Genomic DNA, 16,527 nt, shown 5'->3' on the forward strand with positions numbered 1-16,527 from the left:
TAAAATTTTGTTGGGTCCCAGGCCATGTAGGTATAAAAGGGAATGAAGAAGCTGATGCAGCTGCAAAGTCAGCAAGTCCTTCTCAGCATACAATGTTTATTGAAGGAGGTGACTTGAAGCTGGTTGTTAAAAAACGACTAGCAGAGAGATGGCAAAATGTGTGGAACGAACAAGTCCACAATAAACTTTACGAGATCAAACCTATAATAGAAAATTGGACACACAAGAAACAGTATGATAGGAGATCTGAAGTCATTCTTACTCGTCTGAGAATTGGACATACTCGGCTTACTCATCAATACCTTTTGAAGGGTGATGACCAGCCAATATGCCAGTATTGCATGTGTACTTTAAGTGTTAAACATATACTTTGCAACTGTGTTGCTTTTGACCAGAGTCGCAGACAGCATTTTGGAAATGCAACTTTGAGAGAGATTTTGGGCTAGAGGCCAAATCTTGATAAGATACTTAACTTTTTGAAAGTTATAAATATTAATAGAGAGATTTAAGTTAACTAATTTATTTATTTATTTATCATATATTCATAGTTGTGTTGTTCCGTTTGTTTGTGTTTTTGTGTTGTATTGACGCCTTGTGATATATATATTTAGCTTTGTTTAATTTTACCATTTATCATGGCGCAGCATAGCCTGTATGGCTCTTGTGCCAAAAAACTAGAACTAAGTAAATAAGTAAGGAAAACGTCAACCAGATATCCAAAACATCCGAAACCATGGTGGGATCAGAATTGCGAGGCAGCATTTAAAAAGCAAAAGAAAGCATGGGGGATTTTCAGAAGATTCCCCACTGCTAACAATTTGGTTGCTTTTAAGAAAGCAAAGGCTAATGCCAGAAAAATAAGAAGGCAAAGCCAAAGGGATTCTTGGAGGAAGTATGTTTCTAGCATAACATCTACCAGCTCAAAAGCAGTCTGGGATAAAATTTATAAAATCAATGGAAAATATGCTTCTCACTCTCTGTCCATGCTGGAAAATAATGGCACAATAATCAGTGACATAAAAGGTATTGCTGATTTGTTGGGTTAAACATTTTTGTCTTCATCCAGCAATATTATGTATACAACAAATTGTCAGGCTTATAAAGTCCAAACTGAAAGGCAATATCTAAACTTCAGCTCTTCATCTAATAAAGAATATAATGTGCCATTCAGCAGAATAGAACTATTTACAGCAATCTTTCGCTCGGAGAATACTGCTGTAGGCCCGGATAAAATCCACTACAGCATGATTAAAAATCTGTTGGACAATTCCCTCAGTAACCTTCTGAATCTGTTTAACAGAATATGGGCAGAACATACTTTTCCTGACTCTTGGAGGCTATCTATTATCATTCCCATTCCCAAGCCAGGTAAAGACTGCAAGAATCCCTCCAATTATAGACCAATTTCTCTGACTAGTTGTCTCTGCAAACTTTTCGAGAGAATGGTAAACAGACGCCTGATGTTCCTCCTAGAGGAAAAGAACTACTTTTCACCACATCAGAGTGGATTCCGTAGGAACAGAAGTACCACAGACAATTTAGTAAACCTTGAAACATCTATACGCGAAGCGTTTATTAGACGACAGCACTTAGTGTCTGTGTTTTTCGATATAGAGAAGGCTTATGATCGCTGCTGGCGATATGGAATACTCTGTGATCTTCATGAATTTGGACTGCGGGATAATCTGCCAATTTTTATAAAAAACTTCTTGCAGAATCGAAGATTCCAAGTTAGGATGGGCAACACTTTGTCTAGGCCTTTCACACAAGAAGAGGGTGTTCCTCAAGGTTGTATTCTGAGTGTGACTCTGTTTCTAATCAAAATTAATAGCATAGCTAAGTGTCTTCCTTCTCAGTGTGAAACACTCCTTGTATGTGGATGACTTTCAGATCTCTCTGTCAGTCTACTAACATGAGTTTTATTGAAAGACAACTGCAAACCTCTTCTAAATCGCATAGACAATTGGTTCAAGATCAATGGTTTCACTTTAATGCAGAGAAGACCTCGTGCATTCACTTTTGCCGAAGGCGTGGTTTGCACCTGGACCCTGAAATTCACCTAAATGGGGTTAAAATCCCAATGGTCAACGAAGCAAAATTTTTGGGTGTCGTGTTTTACCATAAATTGACGTTCTTGCCACACTTGCGCAATTTGAAGAGTAGATGTTTAAAATCTTTGAACCTTTTAAAGGTATTATGCTGCTCATCCTGGGGAGCAGACAAATGTTCTATGCTCAGGATTTTAAGAGCCCTCGTTTGCTCTAAGCTGGACTATGGATGCGTTGTTTATGGCTCTACGCGTGAATTTACTCTTCGGATGCTGGATCCAATCTATCATCAAGCATTGCGTTTGTGCACTGGTGCATTTCGAACTTCTCCTGTTCAAAGTTTGCACGTAGATGCTTATGAGCTTCCACTATCTCTCAGGAGAGAGCAGTTGTCTTTGTCTCTATTACATTAAACAGAAATTTCTGGCTCAACCTTCAGTTTATTGTAGAGTATCAGATACTCAGCTGAAAAGATTATTTACAGCTCGCTTAAGTTGTGTTGATATTTGAATGGAGAATGTAAGCAGCACGATTGATTTGGACACAAGCAACATTTCACAGGCTGAGGTCGATAATATATCACCTTGGTCAACTCCTGTGATTAACGTTGACTTTAGCTCAAAGCAGTTTTTTAAAGAATTCACCTCGGACTACATTTATAGGCAGCACTTTGCAGAAATTCAACATCACGACAGGAATTTAATTTCTATTTATACTGATGGATCGAAATCGGTTTATTACGTTGGCTTAGCCTTTGTCTGCCAGGATGAGATTGTGGCTGAACAAATTGCATCGAATTTTTTTATCTTTACTGCAGAGTTGCAGGCTATTTATCTAGTTTTAAAATATGTAATTAGAAAAGGTCATCGTTTCTGCGTGATTTACACTGACTCAGTTAGTGCACTCCAGGCTTCGATTTCGTATTAACCTAGTTTTCACTCCATAGTGATTAAAATTTGTAAGCTGATTTGCCATCTTTTTGCGAGAAATTTCTTCATAAAATATTGTTGGGTCTCAGGCCATGTTGGTATAAGAGGAAATGAAGAAGCTGACACAGCTGCAAAGTCAGCAAGTCCTTCTTAGCATACAATGTTTATTGAAGGAGGTGACCCTAAGTTAGTTGTTAAAAAACAACTAGCAGAGAGATGGCAAAATGTGTGGAACGAACAAGTTCACAATAAACGTTACGAGATCAAACCTATAATAGAAAATTGGACACACAACAAACAGTATGACAGGAGATGCGAGGTCATTCTTACTCGTTCGAGAATCGGACACACTCGACTGACTCATCAACACCTTCTGATGGGTGATGATCAGCTTGTGTGTCAGTATTGCAATTATACTGTAAGCGTTTAGCACATACTGAGCAAATTGCACTGCCTCTGAAAGGATTTGTTGGCAGCATTTTGGAAATGCATGTTTTAAAGAGATTTTGGGCCAGAGGCCAAATGTTGATAAATTACTGAACTTTCTAAAAGTTACAAATATTTATAAACAGATTTAGTTGTTTGTTTGTTTATTTTATATTTACACCTTGTTACCATATACATTTCAATTGTTATTTATTTTTGTTATCGGTTCTATGTTTTTTGTATTTTTCTGTTGTTTTATTTTGTTTTATTTTATTCTATTTATTATTGTTATTTATTTATGTATTTATTTATACCATGTGTTGTGGCGTAGCTTGGCCTTTGTTGCCTTTGTGCCAAAAAACTATTACCAACCAACCAACCAGCCATTCCAGAGGTTTTTATTAATGTCAACTATTACTACTAATATGAGATATTAAAATGATAAAAAGAGTAATAAGTTTGTTAGTTTATTAATCAGTTAATTAGTACATTGGGAGTAAAGGAGCGTTTCAGCTTTTCCCAATTGTATTTTGACGTGAGGACACAAGCTTAACTTATTGCGCAAGTTGACACCTGAATATTTAATTGAATTAATATATTCTAAATTTTTGCTGTTTAGCATTTGAATTGGTCTCTTAATTTTTAGTTTCCTAGTTACAAAGAGTAATTTAGTTTTTATCAAATTAAATGCTAGTTTGCATTCTTTTGTTCATTTTTTAAGTTTGCCAAAATCAATTTAGTTTTTTTTAGATTATATATATTTTTATCAGTTCTTGTTACAACCCCCTGGGTAGTAAGCTTTGGCTTCTCCTAATTAGAAAGCCAAAACTTACTATACAGGGGAAGCTTTATCCTAAAGACCTACATTTCATAGGGCTGGCCTGGAAGCAGACTTTTGATGGACGCCCAAAGACACCAATTTAGTAATGATTGCTGAATTATAAGCTACCACCACCTTCCTTTCTTTGAAGTAACTGACTAGAAGATTATAGGGACATTTTGATACTTTTGCATTTTAAAATTCATGGAGAATCAAATTAGGTTAACTGGTATCAAATGCAAACAATATATCTAACAAGATTACTATGCATATTATCTTATTTTGCACATTTTGATTATGATCTTGTACCTTAATTCAACCACCTCTTTTAGTTCTTTCTTGACTACATGAAGGATCTATCAGTACATAAAAATCATTATCACCATCTCAGGATCTGTTGGCACTTTCATCTTTATATCAGACTTCGTCTGCTGGTTACTTTGATTTTAATCCTCAAAATGGCTAAACTGTTTCTCAAAAGTCAAAGAACAACAGACATAATAATGGACAAATGTTTTTGACTGAAAATAATATCAATAATTTATATACATTAAATGATAAACAAGGTAGTCAGAATGATATGTTTGGAGCTACACCATTTATACCAACAGATTAATTTAACAAGCAGGATTCATTTAAAATGGGTGAATTTAGCATATTGGATTTGAATGGAATTGATTTAGACAATGCAATTAGAGCCATAGACAAAAAATTATTAGAAATGAAGGATGGATTCAGTCAAGGACTTTGTTTTGGTGTTGTTGATTTTGATTTTGCCACTTTGGATTCAAAAGGAAATTAGCCTTGAAAACACAAATACTGAAGAAGAGAAAAGGAACCAAAAGAAATTTTCATGTAAACACTGTAAGAAGAACTTTACACCTAACATAATTTGCAAATTCATGAAAGAATCCATACAGGAGAAAACCTTCACTGTTGTGACGAGTGTAAACAGAAGTTTACACAGGGGAAGCGTAATTAAGACACCTTCAGATCCACACTAGAAAAATCGTATGAATGTCAATTATGTCCAGCAAAATCCATTTGAAACATAGATCTAAAAAATATATTACAATATTTACAGTTTGAAATTATACGTTTCGAAGGAAAATTATTTAATTTCAAAATTAGTTTTGCTTACATCATACATCAATAAAAATGTGTTTTTCAGTTTTACTAAAAAGCATTACAATATTAATATTCAGATGTAATTTCTTCAAATTTTATAATTATATTTTGAAAACTGACACTTTCATCGATCTTGGTATTTTGTAGCACATGGTTTTAAAATAAAATTTTTGCTCAAGAAGGGTTAACCATATTTTTTTGGGGAGTGAAGCCAAACTGATTAGTATTAAGAAATTTTTCTCGTGTTTGGCCCCTTAATGTGGGTTTTTGTTTGTGGTGAGGGGACGTCCCAGAGATGGTTTAGTAACTCCTCTTTACCATCCCTGGGATCTGAACGCTTAACCACGTGGTGGCCCGTATGCCGGAAAAGGGGATTCTGGTAGTTGAGGGGCAACATAACGTCCCCAACACACTACTTTGACGTCTGCTTCGGATAAACGGGAGGCTCAATTCAGGCTCTGTTTGAGTCAATCGGCTGGTCGCTGAATCATTCTTGATCTCGGCCTGGAGTCAACCAATCAATGCAGACCGGGCGGACACGTCAGACAAGATGTGCTCTTTTTGACTGCATTGTGAGGGTATAGCTTCTGGGAAACCCTGGTGTGACAGTCTATGGGAATCTCCCATGTGACAGCATCCCCTTGTTAGGCTTCATGGTGTGTGGGGTTACTAGGAGCCGAATATAAATACTTAAATATGGATTCTAAAAACTCAAAACAAGCACAGACAAAAGAAACAACCAAAGTAATATCTCCAGTTAACCTGCTTACGTAATAGTGCATGCAACTGGAGAAAACCCCCTCGCTAAGTGTTCTCTTTTTTTGATTCAAAAACTTTTTGAATCAACCATCGGGCATTTAAAAAAAAATAAAAAATTGAGATCAGGGGATCTACTAGTAGAAACAGCCTCTCCTCAACAAACAACAAAGCTTCTGACAATGAAGACTCTTGGAGAGATGAGAATATCGGTCACACCACACGGAAGTTTGAACTCATCACGTGGTGTGATATCTTAGTTTGACTTGATGTCTGAAGATTAATCAGACATTCAGACAGGCCTCTTGGATTAAGGTGTCACTTTTGTCCAACGCATTTTGATTTGTCGAGACAGCAAGTTGATACCCACAAAACATTTAATTCTCACATTCAACAATCCGGCATTGCCATCTTTCGTTACAGCAGGATATCTGCGCTGCGCAGTTTGTTAGTATATTCCAAATTTGCTGCGTTGCTTTAAATGCCAGCGATTTTAACATTCCCAGACCTCTTGCCGAGGTAAAAGCTTATGTGCACAGTGTGGAACTGACGGTCACAACAGTACTGAATGTAAAAGTACGCCACACTGTGTGAACTGCAAAGATGCCCATCCTGTTTCTCTTGGAAATGCCCTGCATGGCAAAGAGAAAAAGAAATTTAACGGGTAAAAACTGTGAAAAACATATTATATCCAGAGGCTTGTCGCATGGTCACTCCAAGTGCACCTTCACAACAAAAGACATTTGCTGCCGTGTTGAAATCTACTAAGACATGTGGGGTTCAAACAGATATTTCTGTATACCCAAGCAAATCTCTTACCCGCCATGCAAGATTCTTATTGATCCCATCTACACAATCAGAAGAAAAGGAGAACACAAAGAGTAAAACCTCTGTAAGTAAATCAGGGGTAACAATTAGAAATGTGGGTTCTAAAAAAGCCAGTAAGAATTCACTTAACAAACAAAGAGTGAAAGCAGCCCTCTCTAAAGTTTCAAAGAAATCAGAAGCTCAATATATGAATGAGTTTTCTGACATATCTGACGAAGAGCCTAATACGAAGGTTACAAAACCAATATCACCTCCAAAAGAGAGACCCCCTGTTTAATTAAAGAGGGATACCCTTGCAAAGAATGCTGCCTCAAACACATGGATTATAAAATAATCCAATGGAACTGTCGTTTCCGCAACAACTTTTCTGACGTTAAACATCTGACATCATCTCTCCAGGAAACACATCTAAAACCTGGAAGAAAGATTTTTTTAAAAGGATTTGATCTCTATCGCAAGGATGATGATAGCCACAACCGTGCCAGTGGAGATGTGGCTATACTGGTTTCGGGCCGCATCTCGTTCTTGCCGGTGCAAATAACAACAGAGCTGCAAGCTGTGGCAGTCAGAATTTCAATTGGCGTAACTGTCACAGTTTGTTCCATATACTTGCCACCAGATGTCAGAGTAAGTGAGGACGAATTGGATGACTTGGTTGAACAACTGTTGACTTTGGCCATTGAAATCACCGAGTAGAAGGAACACAATCCAATGTGGGGCAGTCCCGATATCAATCGTCGTGGCAGGGCCATTGAGAGATTTATAGGAGATCACCAACTGTATTTATTTAATACTGGAGAAGTGACGTACTTCTATGCCTTAACAAGAACATTCACTGCCATTGATTTATCATTAGCTAGTCTAAACCTGTTTTCAGTTTTTACACGGGAGTTAGGATCTAATCCACTCTCCAGTGACCACTTTCCAATATTTCTAAAATATTGAGGCAGAGAAAGCTGTGAAACAGCTTGTCCACCATGCTGGAAATTTGAACATGCTGATGAATTTATTGCCTAGAATACTTCAATTTTTCAACTAGAAGCAGTATAAATTTAGTAGTGAATTTAATTTAAATGTTACAGGAATGTCAGTTCAAGACCAGGACAGTGGGATTTCGATTCTCACTTCCCAGGAAGATTCAAGTGGTGCAAAATGGCCTCATAAGGACATTTTAAGGTTAATTGAAGTACGAAAAGACACGAACGAAATGTTCAAAAATGGGCCAACAAGAAAGTTTATATTATGGAACAGGTGTGTATTTGATACCTCTTTCCTTCTATCTTATTTTGTTACTAGCAAGGAACCTTTATGAGCTGTTCATCAGTGATTTCAATAAGGCTTGATATAAACCTTTAACTTGAATCAGTAATGTTGTAAACAAATTGGGAACTTTTGCTTTATATCTTAAACATAAGTCATTTCAGATATTTTTTCAAAAACATTTGAGAAGTGTTTAATAAAAGTTTATATCAACCTTACCTACACATGTAAATCACTGATAAACATTTAAGCACTTTGTAAGGTCTGCCCTGTCTGATATAATACATAAACAGCCCTATGCTAATGGTAACCATTCATTGTAATGCCAATACATTGCTTCTACAGAATTGCTGCAGAAATGTCAGAAACGGGAGTAGAAGTGTCTGCGGAAGGATGCAGAAAAAAGTGGGATGGACTGTGGAGAACATATAAAAAAGTAAAAATACATAATAATACATCTGGCAACAACACGTGACTTTTTTTTTTATTGAAATTTCACTTATATTTTTCAATACTAAATATATTGTGGTCTTTTTTCAGGAGGATGTGGTGGTGTTATAATTATAACATGGATGAGTGGCTCGGGGAACGTCCTGATGTGGCATCTCCTTTCACTCTTAGCAGTGAAAGCTACTCATCAGGTAGTGGAAATCCAGAATCAGACATTTCTGCATCTCCACTGCCTGAAGTTTCTGCATCTCCCTCACCATCTCCAGTCCAACGTCCAGAAAGAAAATTATCGACAGATGTCTTACGTGAGACTGCAAAACAGCGGCGGCATGAGGAACGTCTGCAAAGGATGGACGAATTTAAACAATTTATAGAAAAAATAGAAAATGTAAAAAAATAAAATGATAAATAAAAGTAGTTTATAGAAATCAGAAACTATATGCGAAATGTTTTAATTAATCATAAATAAATAGCTCATAACTCCACTTTATTTAACACCAGAATATAATCAATTATTTACTCCTTTCCTCTTAAGGTACAGTACATAATTAATAAATAGCTCATTAGTGGAATATTTTGCTTACTACTAAATATCTTTGTTTATAAGTTTTGAGCAATTCTGTCACGCTTTGCATTTTTACCTTGCTTTTGCTCAATGACACATGATCTGTGATATACTTTGAGGTTATGATTGCCTGGATCCTGGAAAACAAAAAATGTTACGCTTGTTATATATGTACAGTACATAATACCAAAACTTAGGGTAAAAAAAATTAATGTACTTTTTCCAGTTCGGTATTTTCTTCTTGTAGGATGTCTTCTCTTGTAATACAAATATTATGTAACACACAACAATTATTACAACAGATGGTATCAACTTTATTTTTGACATGTCTAAATAATGCAGTCTTCTCCATCTTCCTTTTAGGTGAGCAAATGACCGTTTAATAACACTTCTGGCTGATGATAATTTGCTATTGTACTGGACTTGGGTAGCTGTCAAGTGCCCATTGTCAGGATAGGGGTTCATTAGTTGCTTATTTATTGGATAAGCACCATCAACAATATCGGAATCATATGGAAACATTGTTTCAGCCTTTTTGGCTATTTTTCCAGATAATGTAGAGTGAGCATAAACCTCGGCATCATGGACACGGCAACATTCACCAGCATGGCAAGAGATGAAAACCATAGAATTGTCACACACAGCTGAAAACAAGAGAGTTAAAAAACATTATTAGAGTAAAGATCTGTATTGTTGAACTTCAGATTAAATTAAGAAAATTCATAGAAAGCGATTGTCTATATTACTGTATAGAACTACATAATTCATAAGAGAACAAATTTGTTAATGTGACAATTTTCTATTCAAGGACTAGATCACTTTGTATCAAAAGTAACATCACATACCTTGCAAGATAATAGAATGGTAGCCATGGCGGTTTACATATGCAACTGCGTGTATCTGCGGAGCTGAAATTTCATTGTGGGTGCCATCAATAGCTCCTACTACACCTGGAAAACCACTCTTGTTGTGGAAACTTTGTGCAATTTTTTGCACTTGCTCTCCTGAAGGCCATTTTATAAACTGTGGTGGAAGTTCTGAGAGAGCAGTGCATGTTTGCACAACACAAAATAATGTTGATTTGGATACGCCAAACCTGTCACTAACAGACCTACAATATATTAAATACAGTCAAACCTGTTTTTATGCGGGGGATAGGGACCGCATTAAAAAAAACGCATTAAAAAAAATCTCACGAAACTTCACGAATGGCTGAAAATAATAGTTTCCGCGACACAATTAAAAAAATAATTATTTTATGCGGTCAACAGGGACCGCATAAAAAAAGTCTCACATAGAAAATAACTCAAAACCGTACGAAATAGAATTTATTGACAACAGACGTCAGCACTTGACTGCATCGTCTGGTCTATCGTCTGTTTTACATATTTTTGTCCAGGTGGTGTTTTGTTGACTTAAAAAGTAAATTATTTCATTTTTCGCATATTCATGCAATAATATTACTATAATAAGTGCATTTATGCTATAATAAGTTTATTTAGCTATAATAAGTTAACGTAAGACATGACGAATCGCACGAGACTAGTCGCCAACTATACCGCACAAATTAAAAATTCGCATTAAAAAAATCGCACAAATAAAAATCGCACATAAAAGGAGCGCATAAAAACAGGTTTGACTGTATCTTATTACTACACGGAAATTACTATAAAGAGATTAGAGAGTAATCCTGTAATTTACATCTGTCAATAAATGACTGATTCATTCAATATTATATAAAATTTTACTATACAGTAGTTTAACAGATAGCAAATGCCTACAATGCAATTAGTCATATTAAAAAATAGATATTTTTTGCTATTTTTGAGATAACATTTTTGATAAGTCAACTCTCTTGAAGATGACTGGATTAGATACAAACTTAAATTGAAAAATTGCACAGTTTTTTTGCAGTTAATGTTGATCGACATAAACTTTAGGATTACTGGTTGTTGTTGTTAATATTTAGCTATATGCCTCACAGTTGCCCAAAAACCATAAGTTCATCAGCACCTTATCACATGCTGTCAAAGATGGTCTCCCTGCCCCTGTTAACCTCATGATTTGTAATTTTTGGCATCAGTAAATTACTGAGTGCTTCAAATGAAGCCCTACTGAGCCTAAAGTGAGATTTGAAGTCACTAGAGCTGGAAAAAAAAAATTAATAATAATAGCTAGTCTTCCAGTGGAATTTTTTCTATATGGTCCTTATCCTACCTGTATAACGGAACAATCTCGGTTATGTAATTTTTTATCCGAGGAACATATGTTTGTCTCTGTGACTCTTCTGATTCTTCGTAGGAGGAAGAGGAAAAATCTGCTTCAAATATGTGCAAAAACGTGTACTTTAACGTCATAGCTTTCACCATCACGATATCATTGATAGATATAGACGCTGCCATTTTGTTTTTCTTATTAGTCGCCTTTAAATGCCTACAAACTGCAGCGCACTTTAGTAGTAGCGGCGACGCAAAACGACCGCTATTAAAGAACGCACCCATAGGTGTTTCCGGGACCAAAAGTATATGACGAATTGACGTTAACTATAAACTTCAGTTGCAAGATGATCTGTATACAGCTTAAGAACAATGGATAGTTGACAGTTATACGGCCAGGGACACACATATTTTCTCGGCTAGGAATTTTTTTATTGAGGATGTTTACAATAGGGAAAATGATTACAATTTTGAGTCTGATGGAATTCCAGATCTTACATTCACTCTACGCTTTTTTTAAAATCATACTTAAATAGTGTGATTTTAAGAACTATCGGGGTTGGTCTAGGTCTAGTATGTATAGAAATTACGTAAAAATTCCTATTGGAAAGAGGGTGTGGCAATGAAGAGAGGTAAGGTTACAAATGTGATTTTTTTCTTTTCTCTGTCTCTCTCTCTCTATAAACAATTAATACAAAGTTTATAATTCAATATAATGTGTAGCAACTTAGCCGCGCTAGATAGTAATATAATCTTAAGTCTATACAAATAAATCTTGGCGCGTGACAATGTTAGGGCTTGAGGGTAGGAGACAGCAGTCTCAGGTTTCTTGGAAGCAGTTCGTTGGTTGATCGGGTGATGTCCTCGTTGACTGGGAGACGAGGTTAGAGTTCAAAGTTCACAACTCATTGATATGGCTAATATAAGTAAAATTGTAAACAACACTTATACTCACAAGTTAAAAAATTGTTCCCACCACAAATGTATAATAAACTCACTAAAAAACCAATAATTAAATAAGCTGACGAACAAATGTATAGATATTCCCAAAGCATGGGTTACACCACAAATTTACAACATTATTAGTTTCAGTATACTTCATTCGACACTTTTACAACAGTAATCATGTGATGACTTAATAAGTAATATGAATTTATTTTAGTGCCATCTATTAAATTGTACCAGCGGTAATTAATTTCCATACCTTTCAAATGATTGATTAAATTATTATTTTTTTCTTTTTTTATTTCTATATGTTCCTTAAATTTCCTTTTATACATGTCTTTTTCAATATTCAAAATTTTTATATTGTTTCGATTAATGTTACAATCATTATTATTAGTGTGGTTAAACCACGGAGAATTATTGTACTTGAGTCAAATGGTCGCTTCGTGTTCTTTGACTCTTACTACTAACACATGCCCGGTTTCCCCTATATACGTACATGGGTTATGACAATTACATTCAATTTTATGTTTGAATTGACCATTGGACAGTTGAAAAAAATACAGAAATTAAGATCAGGAGATCCCCTCGATGTGGGTTCTTGTCCGTGGTGAGGAGACCTCCCAGAGATGGTTTAGTAACTCTTCTTTACCATCCCTGGGATCTGAACGCCCACCCACGTGTTTGCTGTGCGTGGTGACCCGTATGCCGGAAAGGGGGATCCTGGTAGTTGAGGGGCAACATACCGTCCCCAACACACTGCTTTGGCCCCTGCTTCGGATAAACGGGAGGCTCAAATCAGGCTCCGTTTGAGTCAATCGGCTGGTCGTTGAGTCATTGTTGACCTCGGCTTGGAGTCAACCGATTGATGCAGACCGGGCAGACACGTCAGACAAGGTGTGCTCTTCTCGACTGCATTGTGAGGGTATAGCTCCTGGGAAACCCTGGTGCGACGGTCTATGGGAGTCTCCCATGTGACGGCATCCCCCTGTTGGGCCTTATGGTGGGTGGGGTCACTAGGAGCTGAATATAAATTCTTAAATATGGATACCAAAAACCAAAAACAAGCACAGACAAAAGAAAAGACCTCCAGCCAACCTGCTTACTTAATAGTGCATGCAACTGGAGAAAAACCCCTTGCTAAGTGTTCCCCCTTTTTGATTCAAAAGCTGTTTGAATCAACCATTGGGCATTTGAAAAAAATTCAAAAATTGAGGTCAGGGGACTTACTTGTAGAAACAGCCTCTCCTCAACAAACAACAAAGCTTTTGTCAATTACAACTCTTGGAGACATGGGAATATCGGTCACACCACACGGAAGTTTGAACTCATCACGTGGTGTGATATCTGAGTTTGACTTGATGTCTGAAGACGAATCAGACATTCAGATCGGCCTCTCGGACCAAGGTGTCACTTCTGTCCGACGCATTTCGATCCGTCGAGACGGCAAGTTGATACCCACTAAACATTTAATTATAACATTCAACAACCCGACACTGCCATCTTTCGTTACAGCAGGATATCTGCGCTGCGCAGTTCGTCCGTATATTCCAAATCCGCTGCGTTGCTTTAAATGCCAGCGATTTGGACATTCCCAGACCTCTTGTCGAGGCAAAAACTTGTGCGCACAGTGTGGAACTGAAGGTCACAACAGTACTGAATGTAAAAGTACGCCACACTGTGTGAACTGCAAAGATGCCCATCCTTCCTACTCACGAAAGTGTACCGCATGGCAAAGAGAAAAAGAGATCCAACGGGTAAAAACTATGAAAAACATCTCATATCCAGAGGCTCGTCGTATGGTCACTCCAAGTGCACCTATGCAACAAAAGACATTTGCTGCCGTGGTGAAATCTACTAACACATGTGGGGTTCAAACAGAGATTTCTGTATCCCCAAGTGAATCTTTTACACGCCATGCGAAATGTTTAATACTCTCATCTATGAAAACACCAGAACAGGAAAGTACAAAAGCAAAAACACCTCTACCAAAAACTGGGATAACAACTAGGAATGTGGGTTCCAAAAAAGCGAGTAAGAACCCACTAAACAAACAGAGAGTGAAAGCAGCACTCTCCAAATCCAAAAAATCGGAGGCTCAGTCGATGAGTGAGTTCTCTGATATCTCTGACGAAGAGAATAAACTGGAGGTGACCCAAACAACATCGCCTTTAAAAGGAAAATCATCAGTTAAATTGAAGAGGGACACCTTTGCAAAGAATGCTGTATCAAACACATAATGGATTATAAAATAATTCAGTGGAACTGTCGTGGTTTCCGCAACAACTTCTCTGACGTTAAACACTTGACATCACCTACCACATCTCTCTGCGTGGCACTCCAGGAAACACATTTAAAACCTGGAGAAAAAATATCTTTAAAAGGGTTTGGACTCTACCGCAAGGATGATGATAGCCACAACCGCGCCAGTGGAGGTGTGGCTATACTGGTTTCAAACTGCATACCGTCCTTACCGGTACAAATAACAACAGAGCTGCAAGCTGTGGCAGTCAGAATATCTATTGGAGTAACTGTCACAGTTTGTTCCATATACTTGCCACCAGATGTCAGAGTCGATGAAGATGAATTGGATGCCTTGGTTGAACAACTGCCGACTCCATTCCTTTTACTCGGTGATTTCAATGGCCACAATCCAATGTGGGGCAGTCTTGACATAAACCGTCGAGGCAGGGCCATTGAGAGGTTTATAGGCAATCACCAACTGTATTTATTTAATACTGGAGAAGTGACATACTTCCATGCCCCAACAAGAACATTCACTGCCATTGACCTATCATTAGCAACCCCGAATCTGTTTTCAGCGTTTACATGGGAGGTTGGATCTAATCCACTCTCTAGTGACCACTTCCCAATATTTTTAAAATATCGAGGCAGAGAAAGCTGTGAAACAGCCCGTCCACCACGCTGGAAATTTGAAACGGCAGATTGGCCTGCATTTTCCTCTCTGGCTAACATCACTGAGGAAATGGTCAATGCTGCTGATATCAATGATGCAGTTGAATTTGTCACTTCTAGTATTATTGAGGCAGCCGAAAAAACAATGGGGATAACATCAACCAGATATCCAAAACATCCGAAACCATGGTGGGATCAGAATTGTGAGGCAGCATTTAAAAAACAAAAGAAAGCATGGGGGATTTTCAGAAGATACCCCACTGCTGAGAATTTGATAGCTTTTAAAAAAGCAAAGGCAAATGCCAGAAAAATAAGGAGGCAAAGCCAAAGGGATTCCTGGAGGAAGTATGTTTCTAGCATAACATCTTCCACCAGCTCAAAAGCAGTCTGGGATAAAATCCATAAAATTAATGGGAAATATGCTTCTCACTCTCTGTCCATGCTGGAAAATAATGGCACAATAATCAGTGATATAAAAGGTATTGCTGATTTGTTGGGTGAAACATTTTCGTCTTCATCCAGCAATATTATGTATACAACAGATTTTCAGGCTTATAAAGTCCAAAGTGAAAAACAATATCTAAACTTCCACTCCCTATCTAATGAGGAATATAATGTGCCATTCAGCAGAATAGAACTATTTACAGCAATCTCTCGCTCGGGGAATACTGCAATAGGCCCGGATAAAATCCATTACAGCATGATTAAAAATCTGTCAGACAATTCCCTTAGTAACCTTCTGAATCTGTTTAACAGAATATGGACAGAATGTATTTTTCCTGACTCTTGGAGGCTATCAATTATTATTCCCATTCCCAAGCCAGGTAAAGACTGCAAGAATCCCTCCAATTATAGACTAATTTCTCTGACTAGTTGTCTCTGCAAACTTCTTCGAGAGAATGGTCAACAGACGCCTGATGTTCCTCCTAGAGGAAAAGAACTACTTTTCACCACATCAGAGTGGATTCCGTAGGAACAGAAGTACCACAGACAATTTAGTAAACCTTGAAACATCTGTACGCGAAGCGTTTATTAGACGACAGCACTTAGTGTGTGTGTTTTTTGATACAGAGAAGGCTTATGATCGCTGCTGGCGATATGGAATACTCGGTGATCTTCATGAATTTGGACTGCGGGATAATCCGCCAATTTTTATAAAAAACTTCTTGCAGAATTGAATATTCCAAGTTAGGATGGGCAACACTTTGTCTAGGCCTTTCACACAAGAAGAGGGTATTCC

At 37.2% G+C, this 16,527-nt stretch overlaps 1 long non-coding RNA gene across 1 annotated transcript; it reads left to right on the top strand.

Moving 5' to 3' along the window:
* Positions 1-7,367: 7,367 nt before the first annotated feature.
* Positions 7,368-15,226, top strand: LOC136972304 (uncharacterized). Its single transcript, XR_010880313.1, has 2 exons — positions 7,368-7,413; positions 14,807-15,226. It is a non-coding gene; the product is annotated as an uncharacterized lncRNA (long non-coding RNA).
* Positions 15,227-16,527: the final 1,301 nt, after the last annotated feature.

Source organism: Centruroides vittatus, unplaced genomic scaffold, assembly GCF_030686945.1.
Source record: "Centruroides vittatus isolate TY-2023 unplaced genomic scaffold, ASM3068694v2 contig_29, whole genome shotgun sequence".
NCBI classification, from domain to species: domain Eukaryota; kingdom Metazoa; phylum Arthropoda; class Arachnida; order Scorpiones; family Buthidae; genus Centruroides; species Centruroides vittatus.